Source organism: Oncorhynchus kisutch, linkage group LG18, assembly GCF_002021735.2.
Source record: "Oncorhynchus kisutch isolate 150728-3 linkage group LG18, Okis_V2, whole genome shotgun sequence".
NCBI lineage: Eukaryota > Metazoa > Chordata > Actinopteri > Salmoniformes > Salmonidae > Oncorhynchus > Oncorhynchus kisutch.
Window position 1 is genome coordinate 71,560,964 of NC_034191.2, and position 18,670 is coordinate 71,579,633.

At 39.7% G+C, this 18,670-nt stretch overlaps 1 long non-coding RNA gene across 1 annotated transcript in view; it reads right to left on the reverse strand.

The window, feature by feature from the left end:
• The window catches only part of LOC109909514 (uncharacterized), a 93,900-nt gene extending 81,460 nt beyond the window's left edge, over positions 1-12,440 (reverse strand). The window contains exons 1-2 of the long non-coding RNA XR_002257756.2: positions 12,265-12,440; positions 11,619-11,693 (exon numbers count right to left, since the gene is read on the reverse strand). This is a non-coding gene — a long non-coding RNA (uncharacterized LOC109909514). The remainder of the gene's footprint in view (positions 1-11,618; positions 11,694-12,264) is intronic.
• Positions 12,441-18,670: the final 6,230 nt, after the last annotated feature.

The following is an 18,670-nucleotide window of genomic DNA, read 5'->3' on the forward strand; positions in this document are numbered from 1 at the left end:
GTACGTCCAGCAGTGACAACGAGTCAATATGCTCAGAAAAACACTACCAGCCAGTTTCATCACAGCGCAGGGCATATCTGACCCGACACCCTGCCTTCTGCATATTTCTGACCTGACAACCTACCTTCTGCATATTTATGACCAGACAACTGCAAACAAGCACAAATTCAGATTAGGCCTATACCCATTTACTATAAAAGGTTATATCATACAATTAAATCACTAGGATGGAAAATGCAAGGACATCTTCACAGAGCACAACAAAGGATTTTCACCAGTTTAAAGTACAGTAGCTTGCCTCAATACATGCTGGTACATATTACAATGGGGACCTCTGGTGGTTGTTTCTGTTGGTCAGTGAAATACATTCAGCACCCCTAGGACACACAATGTCTATTCAATTACTTTAAACAGGGTTCAGGGCACTATTGGGTGGAAGATATTCTTAAAGGGCAGACAATGCAGGACAGGTAGAGATGAGAATGATGAAGGTGTAATGATATCCACTATTTGATAAGCAAGTGATGTAGGGAGTGTGGAAGAGAAATGATGAGGGAACAGTGATGTCATGCTGATCGACACAAGGTCACGTCAGCTGAGCTCTGTCAAAACAGGAGGTGAGGCCCCTGGACAAAATGTCACAGTGGATCTGAGGAGATGCCATGTCTTCTGATGAAGGTCATGCAAATGAAATAGTCAGCTCTACTACTTAAATTGTTACTAACAAGTTTAATGAGTCCAACCAATGCTCAGCTCTACAGAATAAGGCCTAAATCTATCAGACTTAAAGGTCTCTGCCACCTATCCACAATTGCCAGTGCAACATAATTGAACACGCTACTCACAGTCACTTGGGAGAATATCATGACACTTTCAAAAGCCAATGCATTTTATTTCATACAGTCAATATATGATTGGATAGGTCATAGTAGCGAAATGGTGTAAACTCTTCCTGGTCAATCAAAATTGTAGGTGGAGCTTATACCATATTGCTGATAACATCTATAGTCCTTGGAGATCCATGAACAGGTGTGGGATCGGGGCTAGGCTAGGAACAACTTGAAAGTAGAATCCAACACTCAAGAGTTAAACCCTATACACAATAAGTTGCTCTAGGGCATCAGTGGAAATCTACCAAGACTGGAGCTCAACATTTAACCCTTTAAAGCCTGATGTCTTATTTATGTCACAGTAGCTAGGTTTCCATCCAATTTGTGATTTTCTAAAAATCGGCATAAAACAATAATGGCATTTGTGGCATTTAGATGTGTTTTCATCCAACTGACTTATTGCAGGTAAGAGACTGTGCGAGATGAACTCGTGCACATAAAAACAACTTTTGCAGTAAAATTCCCATGTGCCGAATAAAAATATGAGTTAAATGGGTTTCCATCGCATTTTTAACTCTACCGATGGTTTTGACACAAACTTGTGCGTTATATAGCAAACGTGCCCACTCTGGTCGTGGCACGTGCACTCCAGCCAACAGCTCACAGTTACAGTGCATGTAAATGACCTACATGATGAGATTATTATGGATAAGACCAAGTCTATTTGTATTTGTTATTTATTTGGAAGTGGTGTTGGAGGGCCAGTAGGAGGCACTCTTTCCTCTGGTCTAAAAAAAAGTATCCCATTTGATTGGGGACACTGCCCAGTGTAGGGTGCCGTCTTTCGGATGGGACGTTAAACAGGTGACCTGACTCTCTGAGGTCATTAAAAGATCCCATGGCATTTATCGTAAGAGTAGGGGTGCTTCTTATGGCTGCAGGGGCAGTATTGAGTAGCTTGGATGAAAAGCTGCCCATTGTAAACGGCCAGCTCCTCAGTCTCAGTTGCTAATACAGTTGGGCAAAAAAGTATTCAGTCAGCCACCAATTGTGCAAGTTCTCCCACTTAAAAAGATGAGAGAGGCCTGTAATTTTCATCATAGGTACACTTCAACTATGACAGACAAAACGAGAAAAAAAATCCTGAAAATCACATTGTAGGATTTTTAATGAATTTATTTGCGAATTATGGTGGAAAATAAGTATTAATAAGTATTTGGTCACCTACATACAAGCAAGATTTCTGGCTCTTACGGACCTGTAACTTCTTCTTTAAGAGGCTCCTCTGTCCTCCACTCGTTACCTGTATATGAATATTATTATTAGTATTGGATAGAAAACACTCTAAAGTTTCCAAAACTGTCAAAATATTGTCTGTGAGTATAACAGAACTGATATTGCAGGCAAAACCCTGAGGAAAATCAAACCAGGAAGTGGCCTCTATTTTGAAAACTCCATGTTCCATAGGCTCCCTTTGCTCCATTTAAAGGGATATCAAACACATTCATTTTCCTATTGCTTGCTCAAGGTGTCAACAGTCTTCAGACATAGTTTCAGGCTTTTATTTTTAAAAATGAGCCAGAAAGATAACATCGCGTCAAGTGGTCGCATGAGTTTTGCTCGCGCAACAGAGTTTGGACAGCCATTGCTTTTCCCTCTCCTACTGATAAAGACATTTGCGGTTGATATATTATCGATTATATATTTTAAAAACAACCTGAGGATTGATTATAAAAAACGTTTGACATGTTTCTGTGGACATTACGGAAACTATTTGGAATTTGTCTGCGTTGTCATGACCGCTCTTTCCTGTGGATTTCTGAACATAACGCGCCAAACAAACTGAGGTATTTTGGATATAAAAATAATCTTTATGGAACAAAAGGAACATTTATTGTGTAACTGGGGGTCTCATGAGTGAAAATATCTGAAGATCATCAAAGGTAAAGGATTAATTTGATTGCTTTTCTGATTTTCGTGACCAAGCTACTTGATGCTAAGTGTACTTAATGTTTTGTTGAGCATTCGATAAACTTACACAAACATTTTCAAAATCTGACACGACAGTTGGATTATTAACAAAAGGCTAAGCTGTGTTTTCCTACATTGCACTTGTGATTTCATGAATAAAAATATTTTTAGTAATATTCATTGAATGTAGCGCTATGCAATTCAGCGGTTGTTGATGACAATTAACATTGCAGCCATAACAAGTTGTCTTTGCTAAATTCCCAAATCTAGCCCTCAAACCATCACGGTCACCTAATAATCCCCAGTTTCCAATTGGCTCATTCATCCCCCTCCTCTCCCCTGTAACTATTCCCCAGGTCATTGCTGCAAATGAGAATGTGTTCTCAGTCAACTTACCTGGTAAAATAACAGATCAATAAATTTGTCAAATGGCAGCCAAGCATTGATCATCATGTCACCAGAATAATGCCCTCGATAATTATTGGAAAGGAGCATCAAGCACACCACTGTGCACTTTCACCACCCTATGAAGTTTATCATAACTTCTTTAATCTGTAGCCTAATGAACTGCATGCTTTCCCGAGTCCTAGTGGGACAACTAGGCTTGGCACAATTATCGTATAATTGTGTTACCGACAATTATGGACAATAACGGTGAACTAAAAGTTTGCATGACAATGAATCGATACCCAAAATTCCACAATCTGTGAAGAAACACACAACATATCACGTGACTCCAAGTTTACTTTCAATATGATGGTTATTATACCAATATAAGGCATAATTACTTTAACAGACATAAAAAGATCCCCTCATGTCGAACAAACCAATTGTCTGTTGAGATTTATAATATTGTACCAGCATTTCCTTTTTCCATCAGCCCGGTCGTGACTATTTTCATGCGTCAGGTAATTTTTCAGCATTAAATGGTTGGACGGAAACCTGGTTAGTGTCTTTAAACAACTGGTAAAGTGTCTGTACACGAACAATACATAAAATAAACCACCTGTTGGCTGATCTTTGCAATTACACCATCAAACAATACACCAGAAAATGTCTGATCTCACCAGCCTGTAAAAACGGTATTCTGCTCCTCCGAATGGTTTGTGCGTTGTCAAAAAGAGTTTCAGAAATTCAATGCATATAAAATGCTCATAAGATGTCCAGAGTAAAAACAATGCTCACAAGATGTCAGAGTAAATTTTCGAAGAAATAACTTAATTTTTGCCAAAGTATAGTCACTTCAAATGTTTGTGATGTATATAAGGCATCGGCATTATGGCTGCGTGCACACAGACAGCCCAATTCTGATATTTTTCCACTAATTGGTCTTCTGACCAATCACATCATGTCTTTTCCCAGATCTTTTTCAGAGCTGATCTGATTGGTCAAAAGACCAATTAGTGAAAAAAATATCAGAATTGGGCTGCCTGTGTAAACACAGCCTAAGTGATGCAAACCACACATTTGCATAGATTTTTTGTTAGTCAAATCATGTCAATGTCTTGTTACTTAAGAAATATGTTATTTGGGGTCTCCTTGGACAGTCCTAATCACTAAATGTTTTCATGCAAGGAGAACTGGGTCCAGTTTTCTAAAGGTTAAAGTACACCACAAAGTAAGCACAACACAATCCCTTCTCTAAGGAACAGAACAGCTAATTAATAAAACATTTTATCATCATATTTCCAGGTGTTCCTACAATCGTCAAAGTTAAGCATGTCATAAGATAATGACCTGCAATGAGATGTGTTTCCTTTAGAGAGTCTTACAAACTCAGCGGTCCTACTGCAATCAGTGTATCTTTCATCTCGGATCAATCTGTGGCTTTCAACAGTCTGAAAATAGAATGGCTACAGAGAGATTGACCAAACAGAAAGCCTCTAGAGCTTTGGAGTTTTAAATAGACATAATAGGAATCAAAACAATCTGAGTACCATTAACATATGATACCGTGGGCTAAGATAGATACTGTTGGCTGACGACAGTCATGTCTGGAGAGGGATAGTCAGCTCTTATTCCCCTCCTGCTGGAATAAGTTAATGTGAATCCTGTGTGATGACATTGTAGCATATGTGGAGGGAGTTGGAGGGGCCCCTTGTCACCCAAGCGCCTGTCCCCCCTAATGGTCTCATTAAGCACAGACTCAATCAGCTGCCCTTCCCCTTCTCCACCCCATACACCATCCTTCTTTCTCTCCTCTCCCTTTCCCTTGTGACTCAGTCCCACAGACCCATAATGTGGGTCACAAGCTGGAGAAAAATATCTGTAGAGATAGCATATAATGAAAACATTAGGCTACTAGGAAATCACTGCATCAGAAAACTCTCAATGCAAAGAACATGAAAAACATGAAAAACAACAGATGACTAAAGTTGTTAGCCTACTTTACAAAGAGAATGGCTGCAGGTAGGTAGAATAGCAAGGCCAGGTGATTGCACACATTTACTGTTACTGATGAAGGGTATGGAGAGTGCTTAAGGGTTTTTATTTGCATCAAGGAGACTTAATATTCACGCTAGTAAAATAATACAAGTACACTAGTCTACAACAATTTTACACTTCAGTAATGACAGTTAACAAGCTCAACAGTGACAAGATAAGCAGAAATAAGCAAGAAATGTCACTTGGAGGCTTTACACATTACGCCTGGATGCATCAGATCAATAAACATCTTAATGAATGCTGCAGAAAACCAGGGGACAAAAGAGCTTGCATGGCCGCATGACTTGCATCGTAACATACAATCCATAAAAAAACAGCCATTAATTGCAAAGGCAGCTCAAACTCATGCGAAGCACCATTATCTAACGAGGTTGTCGTTATCCAATATCCATTTTAAACCGTCACAGTAGGGGTTTTACAGACAGATTATTTCACTTATAATTCACTGTATCACAATTCCAGTGGGTCAGAAGTGTACATACACTAAGTTGACTGTGCCTTTAAACAGCTTGGAAAATTCCAGAAAATGATGTCATGGCTTTAGAAGCTTCTAATAGGCTAATTGACATAATTTGAGATAATTGAAGGTGTACCTGTGGATGTATTTCAAAGCCTATCTTCAAACTCAGTGCCTCTTTGCTTGACATCATGGGAAAATCCAAATAAATCAGCCAAGACCTCAGAAAAAAATTGTAGACCTCCACAAGTCTGGTTCATACTTGCGAATAATTTCCAAACTCCTGAAGGTACCACGTTCATCTGTACAAACAATAGTATGCAAGTATAAATACCATTGGACCACGTAGCCGTCATACCGCTCAGGAAGGAGACGCGTTCTGTCTCCGAAAGATGAACGTACTTTGGTGCGAAAAGTGCAAATGAATCCCAGAACAACAGCAAAGGACCCTGTGAAGATGCTGGAGGAAACAGGTACAAAAGTATCTATATTCACAGTAAAACGAGTCCTATATCGACATAACCTTAAAGGCCGCTCAGCAAGGAAGAAGCCCTTGCTCCAAAACCGCCATGAAAAATCAAGACTACGGTTTGCAACTGTACATGGGGACAAAGATCGTACTTTTTGGAGAAATGTCCTCTGGTCTGATGAAACAAAAATAGAACTGACCTAAGACAGGGAATTTTTACTCGGGTTAAATGTCAGGAATTTTGGAAAACTGAGTTTAAATGTATTTGGCTAAGGTGTATGTAAACTTCCGACTTCAACTGTATGTATATGTGTATATATATATATATATATATATATATATATATATAAAAACACACACATTCACATATATATGTGGTATCCCACGAGGTCTACCCGGGGGATGGTAATAGAGGGGAGGTACGTGAGGAGACTTTGACTCCCTATGCTCGGAATACGGGAGCTGGGCACCCCGACACAGACAGCTCTAAGTGGAGGTAATTAGAGGAAAGTGTCAACCAGCCAGGCAGGCCAAATAAAAGGAGCCCAGTGGCACACCGCGAGAGGGAACGGGGAGAGACCGACACCAAGCGAAAGAAGAGAAGAAGGACAGAGCCAAATCTCAGTGATTTTCATTGTTATGTTTATTTTCTGTCTTAGTAAAGTTGTTTTTGCGGACTAAAGCCTCCCTGTCTCTGTGTCAATCTCTGCACGCTCAACCCAACACCCCACGGTTTACCACAATAAATACAGTTGAAGTCAGAAGTTTACATACACCTTAGCCAAATACATTTAAACTCAGTTTTTCACAATTCCTGACATTTAATCAGAGTAAAAATCCCCTGTCTTCGGTCAATTAGAATCACCACTTTATTTTAAGAATGTGAAATGTCAGAATAGTAGAGAGAATGATTTATTTCAGCTTTTATTTCTTTCATCACATTCCCAGTGGGTCAGAAGTTTACATACACTCAATTAGTATTTAGTAGCATTTCGTAAATTTTGGCCAATTCCTCCGACAGAGCTGGTGTAACTGAGTCAGGTTTGTAGGCCTGGAAACTGTCTCTCATGAGGACTGGCTCTCTCAACGTCAACAGTGAAGAGGTGACTCCAGGATGCTGGCCTTCTAGGCAGAGTTGCAAAGAAAAAGCCATATCTCAGGCCAATAAAAATAAAAGATTAAGATGGGCAAAAGAACACAGACACTGGACAGAGAAACTCTGCCTAGAAGGCCAGCATCCCAGAGTCGCCTCTTCACTGTTGACGTTGAGACTGGTGTTTTGCGGGCACTATTTAATGAAGGTTCCAGTTGAGGACTTGTGAGGTGTCTATTTATCAAACTAGACACTCTAATGTACTTGTCCTCTTGCTCAGTTGTGCACCGGGGCCTCCCACTCCTCTTTCTATTCTGGATAGAGCCAGTTTGAGCTGTTCTGTGAAGGGAGTAGCTCACAGCGCTGTACGAGATCTTCAGTTTCTTGGCAATTTCTTGCCTGGAATAGCCTTAATTTCTCAGAACAAGAATAGACTGGCCATTTTGAACCTGTAATCGAGCCCACAAATGCTGACGCTCTAGATACTCAACTAGTCTAAAGGGCAGTTTTATTGCTTTTTTAATCAGACAACAGTTTTCAGCTGTGCTAACATAATTGCAAAAGGGTTTTCTAATGATCAATTAGCCTTTTAAAATGATAAATTAGATTAGTGTGCCATTGATGGTTGCTGATAATGGGCCTCTGTAAGCCTATGTAGATATTCCATTAAAAATCATCAGTTTCCAGCTACAATAGTCAACTAACTAGGTCTACACTGTATTCCTGATCAACTTGATGTTATTATATATATATAAATACACACACGCACACAGTGGATTCGTTAAGTATTCAGACCCTTTGACGTTTTCCACATATTACGTGGAGCAAAGACCAAGCCTTGAAGTCGAAGGAATTGTCCGTAGAGCTACGAGACAGGATTGTGTCGAGGCACAGATCTGGAGAAGAGTTCCAAAAAATGTCTGCAGCATTGAAGGTCCCCAAGAACACAGTGGCCTCCATCATTCTTAAATTGAAGAAGTTTGGAACCACCAAGAATCTTCCTAGAGCTGGCTGACCAGGCAAACTGAGCAATCGGGGGAGAAGGGCCTTGGTCAGCGAGGTGACCAAAACCTGATGGTCACTTTGACAGAGCTCCAGAATTCATCTGTAGAGATGGGAGAAACTTTCAGAAGAACAACCACCTCAGCAGCACTCCACCAATCAGGCCTTTGTGGTAGAGTGGCCAGATGGAAGCCACTCCTCCGTAAAAGGCACATGACAGCCCGTTTGGAGTTTGCCAGAAGGCACCTAAAGACTCTCAGACCATGATAAACAAGCTTCCCTGGTCTGATGAAATCAAGATTAAACTCTTTCCCCTGCATGCCAAGCGTCACATCTGGAGGAAACCTGGCACCATACCTACAGTGAAGCATGGTGGTGACAACATTATGCTTTGGAGATGTTTTTCAGTGGCAGGGACTGACAGACTAGTCAGTTCCGGTTACTAGTCCAACGCTCTAACCACTAGGCTACCTTGAGTGGCCCAGCCAGAGCCCGGACTTGAACCCGATCAAACATCTCTGGAGAGACCTGAAAATAACTGTGATGCGATACTCCCCATCCAACCTGAAAAAGCTTGAGAGGATCTGCAGAGAAGGAGAGAAGTTCCCCAAATACAGGTGTGCCAAGCTTGTAGCGTCATACCCAATCAGAGTCAAGGCTGTAATCGCCGCCAAAGGTGCTTCAACAAAGGACTGAGTAAAAGGTATGAATACTTATGTAAATGTGATATTTTACGTTTTTTCTTTTTAATATATTTGCAAAAATGTCAAAAAACCTGTTTCTTTAACATTATGGGGTATTGTGTGTAATACTTTCCGAATGCACTGTATGTACATTAGGTGGGAATTTCAGTACTTCTGTATAACATTTCCTACAAGTTTCCTCGTGGTTCTTTTTAAAGTAATGTTCTCAAAATGTTCAGAGAATGTTAAATAACAACATTCTTCTATGGGAATTTCAGTACTTCCGCATAATGTTTTCTACAGGTTTCCTTGTGGTTCTTTTTAAAATCATGTTCTCAGAATGTTCAGAGTACGTTAAGAAACAACGTTCTTCTGTGGAAATTTCAGTAAAACATTTTCTGCAGGTTTCCTCATGGTTCTATTTAAAGTCCAGTAATGTTCAAAGAAGGTTCTAAGAATGTTATTTAAAAACATATACATTCCCTTCTCAGCAACAACACATTTCTTATCTATCCTCTACCTTATTAAGTGTGTTCAGGTGTGTTGGCCGTTCCCACTAATTGGCCACACCTGACCTTAATGAGTGCTTGTTTCCTTTGCTATATGGTGTTTGAATAGACTAAAATGAACAGCTTTGTTTGAGTTAAAAACAAATGGCATGCTAGCTCCATCCTGGTGGCACACTGGACTAATTCCATGGATAGAGAACGGAAGATCTTAGGTTTGAATCTCACTAATGCCCTGCCACAGTAAAAAATCAAATGTGTTTATGTCCTATCTGTGCTTGGAGTTAAAAACAGTTAACCCAAAATAAGCTAGCAGTTTTATTGAAAATCTAATTGAAACATGTTCTCAGTGGTGTAAAGCGCTTAAGTAACTATATAGTATTTTTACTTAACTAGTTTTAACTAATACTAACTAATACTTAATTTCTTATGGTATAGGGGACGGTTGCGTCCCACTTGGGAAAAAAACTGGGAAAATGCAGCGCGGCAAATTCAAAAAATGATGTAAAAATCTAACTATCATTAAATCACACATGTAAGATGCTCAATTAAAGCTACACTCGTTGTGAATCCAGCCAACACGTCAGATTTTTAAAAGGCTTTTCGGCGAAAGCATAAGAAGCTATTATCTGATGACAGCACAATATCAACAAAGAGAGTAGCATATTTCAACCCTGCAGGCGCTACATAAAACGCTGAAATAAAATATAAAACATGCATTACCTTTGACGAGCTTCTTTTGTTGGCACTCGAATATGTCCCATAAACATCACAATTGGTTATTTTGTTCGATTAATTCCGTCCATATATATCCAAATGTCCATTTATTTGAAGCGTTTGATCCAGAAAAAAACAGCTTCCAAAAAACGCAACGTCACTACAAAATATTTCAAAAGTTGCCTATAAACTGTGCCAAAATAATTCAAACTACTTTTGTAATACAACTTTAGGTATTTTTAAAAGTTAATAATCGATCAAATTGTAGACGGCGCAATCTGTTTTCAAAACTGGTGACATCCAGTGGAAGCGGTAGGAACTGAAAACAGGTTCCTAAGAAATATTCCATGGCAATGACAACTCAGGGAACAGTCAGAGGCAAAAAAAAAAAAAACTATTCTGAACAGTTAGTCCTCTGGGTTTTGCCTGCTACATAAGTTCTGTTATACTCACAGACATGATTCAAACAGTTATAGAAATGTCAGTGTTTTCTATCCACATCTACTAATAATATGCATACCTTATATTCCTGGCATGAGTAGCAGGAAGTTGAAATTGGGCTCGCTATTTATCCAAAAGTGAAAATGCTGCCCCCTATACCTTAACAGGTTTTAACTAATACATAACTCGTTTTTAGGGGTATTCATATTTTTGACAACTGTTACTTTTACTTCACTAAATTCCTAAAGAAATGCATGTACTTTTTACTCCATACATTTTCCCTGACACCCAAAAGTACTTGTTACATTTTGAATGCTTAACAGGACAGAACATGGTCCAATTCACACACTTATCAAGAGAACATCCATGGTCACCCTTACTCCTCTGATCTGGCAGACTCACTATACACAAATGCTTAATTTGTAAATTATGTCTGAGTGTTGGAGTGTGCCACTTTCTATATGTAAAAAAATAAATAATAATAATAATACTAAAGTATTGTTTCACTGGGTGACTTTCACTTTTACTTGAGTCATTTTCTATTAAGGTATCTTTACTTTTACGCAAGTATGGCAATTAGGTACCGTTTCCACCACTGGTGTTACTTACTTACCTACAAATACCCATAGTTTGTGTTTTCAGAACGTTAATAAAATCTCCCAGAAAAACTTTCAGGGAACCATAGTAAAACGTTCTCAGAAACTTCCTGCAACCTAAAAAATTTAAATTCTCGGAATAGGCGACATCAAGTTATTTGTACCTGTCGGGAAACGTATGGCTTCCTTCCCAGAACCAATGGAAAACCAAAAACGTTCCCACAACTTCCAAGGTGCCAAATGTGCTAGCTGGTAGTTATCCCCGCAACAAAACAAGCAGTAAAGTGCTAGCATAGGGAAATATAGAAACAACGTCACATTCTCAGTTCAGTTGGTGGTTGATTATTTGATAGCCTACATCGCAAAACCCCAAACCCGCTTCCAATAATTTAACAAAGAAAGACTTACCTTTCCTGCTTTAGAACACCTCCGGTATGTCTGTGTTACTCCTGCGGTTTGGTTCATGGTTGACAAGTAAAACTCCTGTGAAATGAAAGAGAAGCTGTTGTCTAAAAAGTAACGTTAGGCTACAAGTTGGAGGTAATTTTCACTGTGGACAACTCAGGTAATTAAAACATACTATACCTACAGTAGATATAGGCTGATTGGCCGCTTTAGGTTATCTCCCTAAATTGGCGTCTCCTTGGTTTGAAAAAGTTTTCGGTATAGCCTAAGCTAGTAAGTTATTTATTTTCAGAGACAAAGTTTTCCCAAATGTATTCCACAATATTTACAGGAGTGGTTAGACAACCTTGCGCAGTTGTTAAAAACAGCTCAAGCGTTTCTTTGGCGGCAAAAGCTCCCTCTACGTCTTTCGTTGGAAACAAACTCCAATAGCCTATCAAGCCAACAAATATAACGAAAACCACAATATGGATTTACTTTCCTATGTTTATCCTTGTAGAGCTGGAATTATTTATATACTCCACTTTTCATTTGACGAAATGAGATCCCAAACAAACTTAGATGGCTGGAATATCATAATGTGCAGGTCTGCACCTGAAGCGGACGCGCATGAAAAGTGCTATACAAATGTTTAAAAAAAAATTGTTACCTGCGTGACCCTTTATATAGTCTACAGTCAATGGTGTGACCGCTATAAGAAAATATCATCGAAGAAGGATGGACGTTGTGCTGACACCAGCCTTGGTTTGTAACGCATGGGCTGGGAAATGCTACTGTCTATACTTTTCCATTCTACTCGCTGTTCTGTCGAGAGGTGGCACGCGAAACTACAGTATAAAACCGGAGGGAACAGATTACTGCGCTGCTGATGTAGCCTATAGTAAAATAGACATTCCATGTATAAGGAAGTCTACTATTGTGTTTGTAACCACATATGTAGGCTACGTACTGTATCTCAACAAACGTAGTAATTTGGAAACTGTACTGTCTGAAATGGTTGCACAACAATGACAACCGTTTTTTACCAGATGTATTTGTAAAAAAAATAAAAAATAAACATGTTCGTTTCCGTTTAGTGGTGATAGTAATGGTATTTGTATTGTAAGCCTAGCATCCCAGCAATCTTAGAAGTGTTAAAACAAATAAATATAGTTTGAATGGGAAGTCATGAGTGACGTTTTTTGCCTCTTGCCTTCTGATTGGCATAGTGTAGATGAGCTGAGGGGAATCTATTATAAGGCATATCTGAAATCTCCAGTGATTAATTAATTCATGGGATGCTATGTTAGAGCATAACAATAGCAATGAAGTGTAACGAATGTTGGAAGGAAAGAATGTTGGACTACTGAGAAGTAACTAATAAAGGGTCAGGACAGGTGTGCCGCTGTTGCTGTCACTCACGTCTGTCAGCAACCCAGCCAGAGCATTCCATGCTTGCCAATGAGTCATTCATTATTAAGCATTATACCAGAGTAAGAGCATGGTTCTTGCAACGCCAGGGTTGTGGGTTCGATTGCCATGGGGGACCAGTATGAAAATGTATGCACTCTGGATACGAGCGTCTGCTGAATGACTAAAGTAACATTTTAAATAATTGAAACGCAATGTTATATCTGCTCTCCTGGCACTAGTACGCTCTATTTTCATCTGGAGCATTTCAGAAAGGAAAGTTCCGTGTTTTGTATTGGACTATACCATGGATTTTATATGAGCAAAGCCACATTTCAAAACTCTCCCTGTCTTGTGAGAACCCAGATAAGTTACACAGTGAGCCCTTGGAGCTACTTTTCAGAAAGGAAGAGGAGAGCGTGTTGACAGCCAAGGGCAGACTTAGGGCAGGCACACACACATCACCCATAAGCCTCGCTGTCATCGCCAGGGACACATCCATGAGCATCAGAATATCCTAATCCTTTTCTTCACATTTGACACGGAGCATGAAAACACCATTTTCATTTTCATGAATGAGAAGTTTAAAAAGTATGTAAGTTAACTGAGGTTAAATAAGCATAACATCAGACAAGTATCCCAGGTCACACTGAGAAGCTGGATTTTAACTGCATTTGAACAGCCTCCCACTCTGCCCGCCGAGGATTTTCATTCTACACAGCATCTCAACCCTCCTACCATTAACACACTATTGATTGCTGAGTTCATGATGTTTTTCCCGTGTGCAGAATTTACTGTCAAATCAGCAGGTGCTGTATGGAACCAATTAATCAGACGAGAGGACCAATCTATTCCCAAATCACAGCATCTATACATTTTGGCTAAATTCCAAACTATCTTAAAAAGGCTATGTTGAGACTCCAGGGATTGTGAACACCTGTTTTAGACAGATTTGCACCAACAAACGTCCCCACAAGATTTCCAGGCCATAGTAAACCAAGAGGTTACACAAATAGTATCACGAACTGACTCTGCATTCATTTGCTAAATACTTTAGATAGCAGTAGACGGCTGACTTCTTTTGAAAACACTATTCATTAGGATCACACTCATTTTGTTTATCTAATTTCCTTCCTTGCAGTCTTTTCTAAAGGTTTCTTTCAAGGGAAGGTAAGCACTTTTTCCGCATCATTATCTTCTCAAATGTATGATCTCTGATCCACACTAAATTTGAGAGACACATTTTTTTGGAAGGCAGAAGATCTAGGTTCCTTTTGAATTTGACACATTATGAAAACTTTGGGCCAAACTTTTCACTTGAAACTGACTTTCTGAAGTAGCTTCTGCTGGAGCAACTGCCACTGTCACTTCTCCAAATGTCTTTCTGCATCTGGGAATTGACTCGACATCTAAATCGGGACCCTGGGCAGCAGCCATAGAACTAGCTTTCAGGCCAAAAACAGTGTTTTCCTCATGATGATGATATTGACTGTCAGAATCTAAAATCATATTATAAAAAAAATATTTCCTAGAGCTACAATATCTCTCTGAAAATATAATATAGGTCTAATGAGACCAAACATTCAAAAGTGCATATCTGATCAGGAAATACAAAAATAAGTGGATGAAGTTTTAAAAGCCAAGAGTTAAATTCAGTAAACATGGGACGTTTGTGTAAAGGACACCTAATTCCCCAAAGTCCCTGTACTGTATCTGCACAGCAGAGATTGTCTTGATTTGCTAACCTTTAGGTAAGCAAGTCCTTGGATAATTCTCTGCGCTTTTCACTCCTATATTGGGAATGTTAATGCGAATCTCCTCTCACTATGTCCCTGTAACCAGATGATGGATTTATGCATAATAATGCTTCCTAGGTATAATCTCATTTTAGAGCCTGGTCTTGTCCCTGGTAGTATTAGAATGTTATTTCAGAGACTTTTTCTGTTCCTCCAAACTCTGTAGACTCTCTAAGTTGATGTGAAAGACTTGGTTTTTTTGTAACAACAGCAGAATATCTCATGGGGTTGATTTGGAAATGTACTAAGAAAAGTTATTGTGTAGCAATGGTATGTGTGAACAAGCTGGCTAGTGAGTGCTAGGAGCCATTGTGCAGTGACTTCACCTGCACTGTGACTTGAAGTAATGTTACCCCCAAGTTACCCCAGTCATGGTATTGTAAGGGCAATTTTGATTTATTTCACCTTTATTTAACCAGGTAGGCTAGTTGAGAACAAGTTCTCATTTGCAACTGCGACCTGGCCAAGATAAAGCATAGCAGTGTGAACAGACAACACAGAGTTACACATGGAGTAAACAATTAACAAGTCAATAACACAGTAGAATAAAAAGGGGAGTCTATATACATTGTGTGCAAAAGGCATGAGGAGGTAGGCGAATAATTACAATTTTGCAGATTAACACTGGAGTGATAAATGATCAGATGGTCATGTACAGGTAGAGATATTGGTGTGCAAAAGAGCAGAAAAGTAAATAAATAAAAACAGTATGGGGATGAGGTAGGTAGAAATGGGTGGGCTATTTACCGATAGACTATGTACAGCTGCAGCGATCGGTTAGCTGCTCAGATAGCAGATGTTTGAAGTTGGTGAGGGAGATAAAAGTCTCCAACTTCAGCGATTTTTGCAATTCGTTCCAGTCACAGGCAGCAGAGAAATGGAACGAAAGGTGGCCAAATGAGGTGTTGGCTTTAGGGATGATCAGTGAGATACATCTGCTGGAGCGCGTGCTACGGATGGGTGTTGCCATCGTGACCAGTGAACTGAGATAAGGCGGAGCTTTACCTAGCATGGACTTGTAGATGACCTGGAGCCAGTGGGTCTGGCGACAAATATGTAGCGAGGGCCAGCCGACTAGAGCATACAAGTCGCAGTGGTGGTTAGCATGATGCCTCGACACACACACACACAAGCACATACAAACAGTATGTAGGAAGAAAGATGCCCATATGGAATTGAGAGAAGCCCCTTGTTGGCTCCAGTTTGACATTTTGTCTGGGTGCATGTTTGCATTAGAATCTTCAACAAAGGTGTGTCCTTCTGATTCGGAACAGATGGCAGGTGATCCTTCCAACCTGCACCACTTACGGCAGAATATAGTACCAGATGCTGGGTGGGAGAATCCCCATTCGCAAAGCTGTTTTCTGCATCCCTCTACCTCTGGTTGCACAGCAACCTACAGGATGGCCAAATAATCCTGAACCTCTTTGCCAACTGCTTTGCATGTATATTTAGCCAGTCCCAGGATGGGACCTGAGTGGATGTGTGCACTGCATGTATGTTTTTAAGCTTGACATCCAGACAATGCTGGAACACTCAGGGTATGCAAACCACATGCAAATCTCAAGTCATCTACAAGTAACTGCCAAAATAAAGGAAACACCAACATAAAGTACCTAATTGGGTGTTGTGCCACCACAAGCAGCCAGAACAGCTTCAATGCACCTTGGCATAGATTCTACAAGTGTCTGGAACTCTACTGGAGGGATGCGACACCATTCTTCCATGAGAAATTCCATCGTGTGGTGTTTTGTTGATTGTGGTGGAACAACGCTCCGCTCCAGAATCTCCCACAAGTGTTCAATTGAGTTGAGAACTGGTGAATAAGAAACACAACACACACACACACACACTTTAAACTCCCGATGCTCCTTTGAGAACCCTCTTTCAAAGTCACTGAGATCTCTTCTTCTAGCCATGGTACCCAAAATAATGGCAACCAGGCATTTTTATACATGACCCTAAGCATGATGGGATGTTAATTGCTAAATTAACTCAGGAACCACACCTATGTGGAAGCACCTGCTTTTAATATGCTTTGTATTCCTCATTTACTCAAGTGTTTCCTTTATTTTGGCAGTTACCTTTATATGATCAGCCTTATTAAGCAGTACTGTCAAGCTTAGCCTCATATAAAAGGCAAGCAATGAAGCTGTGTAGCAATTACATACTAATAAAACCATTATAGGGTATGATAAGGGTGTATGCCAAAGCAGAAAACATTTTTATTAGTTTCATTATTTTTGTCAGTCATTCAAGTTTTCAATCACAACTCAAAGTACATACAGTACACTTTGTAGAAAATTAAGTATTTTACATGCAAGTGAAAATCCTCATCTCAGCTCTAAATGTAAAATATTGTCCTTTAAGAGTTATAATGATATCCTCATGAAACAGCACTTATTTCACATTATATATTCATATACTTTATTTCAGATAATTTTACATAGATAGTGGGGTAATCTGATCTCATTTGTAGTCAATAGAGTAATAATATATAATTCTACTTTAAATGAAGATGTTCCATTTGTTAGTATCAAAACGGTTCAGTTGATTTATAAAACAACTTGGCATTAATTAGTATTGGATACAGTATCTGCTGCTAGAGAATGGTGGTGACTGGAGAGTGAGTGATATGGAGATGCTCAGACTGCCAGGCCCCAATACCACAACATATGGAAATAAGGTATGTGATCTTATTCCGATCAGGCGTCTGGCATACAAAGGAGAAGAAGAACCCCATTCTCCTCTCAGTGAGAGTTTGTGCAAAGCTATTTCACTGCAATTTCCGCAGCAAAGATGAAGGCTTTGCAGCAAACCAAGTCCAAAAATGAATGACTTTAGAGGTCATTATATTTGTTCATTCAATTTTGGGCTACCACCACCCAGTGATGATAGTGTGGCGGGAATAAACAACTGATGCAAATTATAATGTTTTGATTCTGCATTAGCAATCCATGAGTTGTTGCTTTTTGGGCCGATTTACAGAAGTTATCAAAGTCAACCTTCAGACTTATAAGTGTGTTAATGTGGCCATGGTAATGCTCAGTAATGGCATCCATTGCAGAAGGTTGTAACTCATATCAAAAAGGGATTTCTATTTTCAATTTAGTTCACTGCTGAGTTGTGGAACACTTGTTTCAGTCTGATTTCACTTCATGCAATGAGGGTTAAACTCAAATTCAACTAAATTATTAAAATGTTTTTCTATGTTATAATAGGTTGACCTACCCTGTTGTATGTTTTTAATGTACAGACATACACAATATGATCAAAAGTATGTGAACACCTGCTTGTCAAACATCTCATTACAAAATGATGGGCATTAATATGTGGTGAGTTGGTCCTCCCTTTGCTGCTATAACATCCTCCACTCTTCTGGGAAGGCTTTCCACTAGATGTTGGAACATTGCTGCTGGAACTTGCTTGCATTTAGCTACAAGAGCTTTAGTGAGGTCGGGCACTAATGTTGGGTGATTAGGCCTGGCTCGCAGTCGGTGTTCCAATTAATCCCAACGGTGAGACAGGGTTGATGAAGTGAAATGTCGTTGTATGCCAGGCTCTGTGCAGGCCAGTCAAGTTCTTCCACACCGATCTCGGCAAACCATTTCTGTACTTCGCTTTGGGCACGGTGGTATTCTAATGCTGCAACAGGAAAGGGCTTTCCCCAAACTGTAGCCACAAAGTGGGAAGCACAGAATCGTCTAGAATGTCATTGTATGCTGTAACATTAATATTTCCCTTCACTGGAACTAAGGGGTCTAGCCCGAACCATGAAAAACAGCCCTCAACCATTCTTCCTCCTCCACCAAACTTTACAGTTGCCGCTATGCATTCAGGCAGGTAGCGTTCTCCTTGCATCTGCCAAAA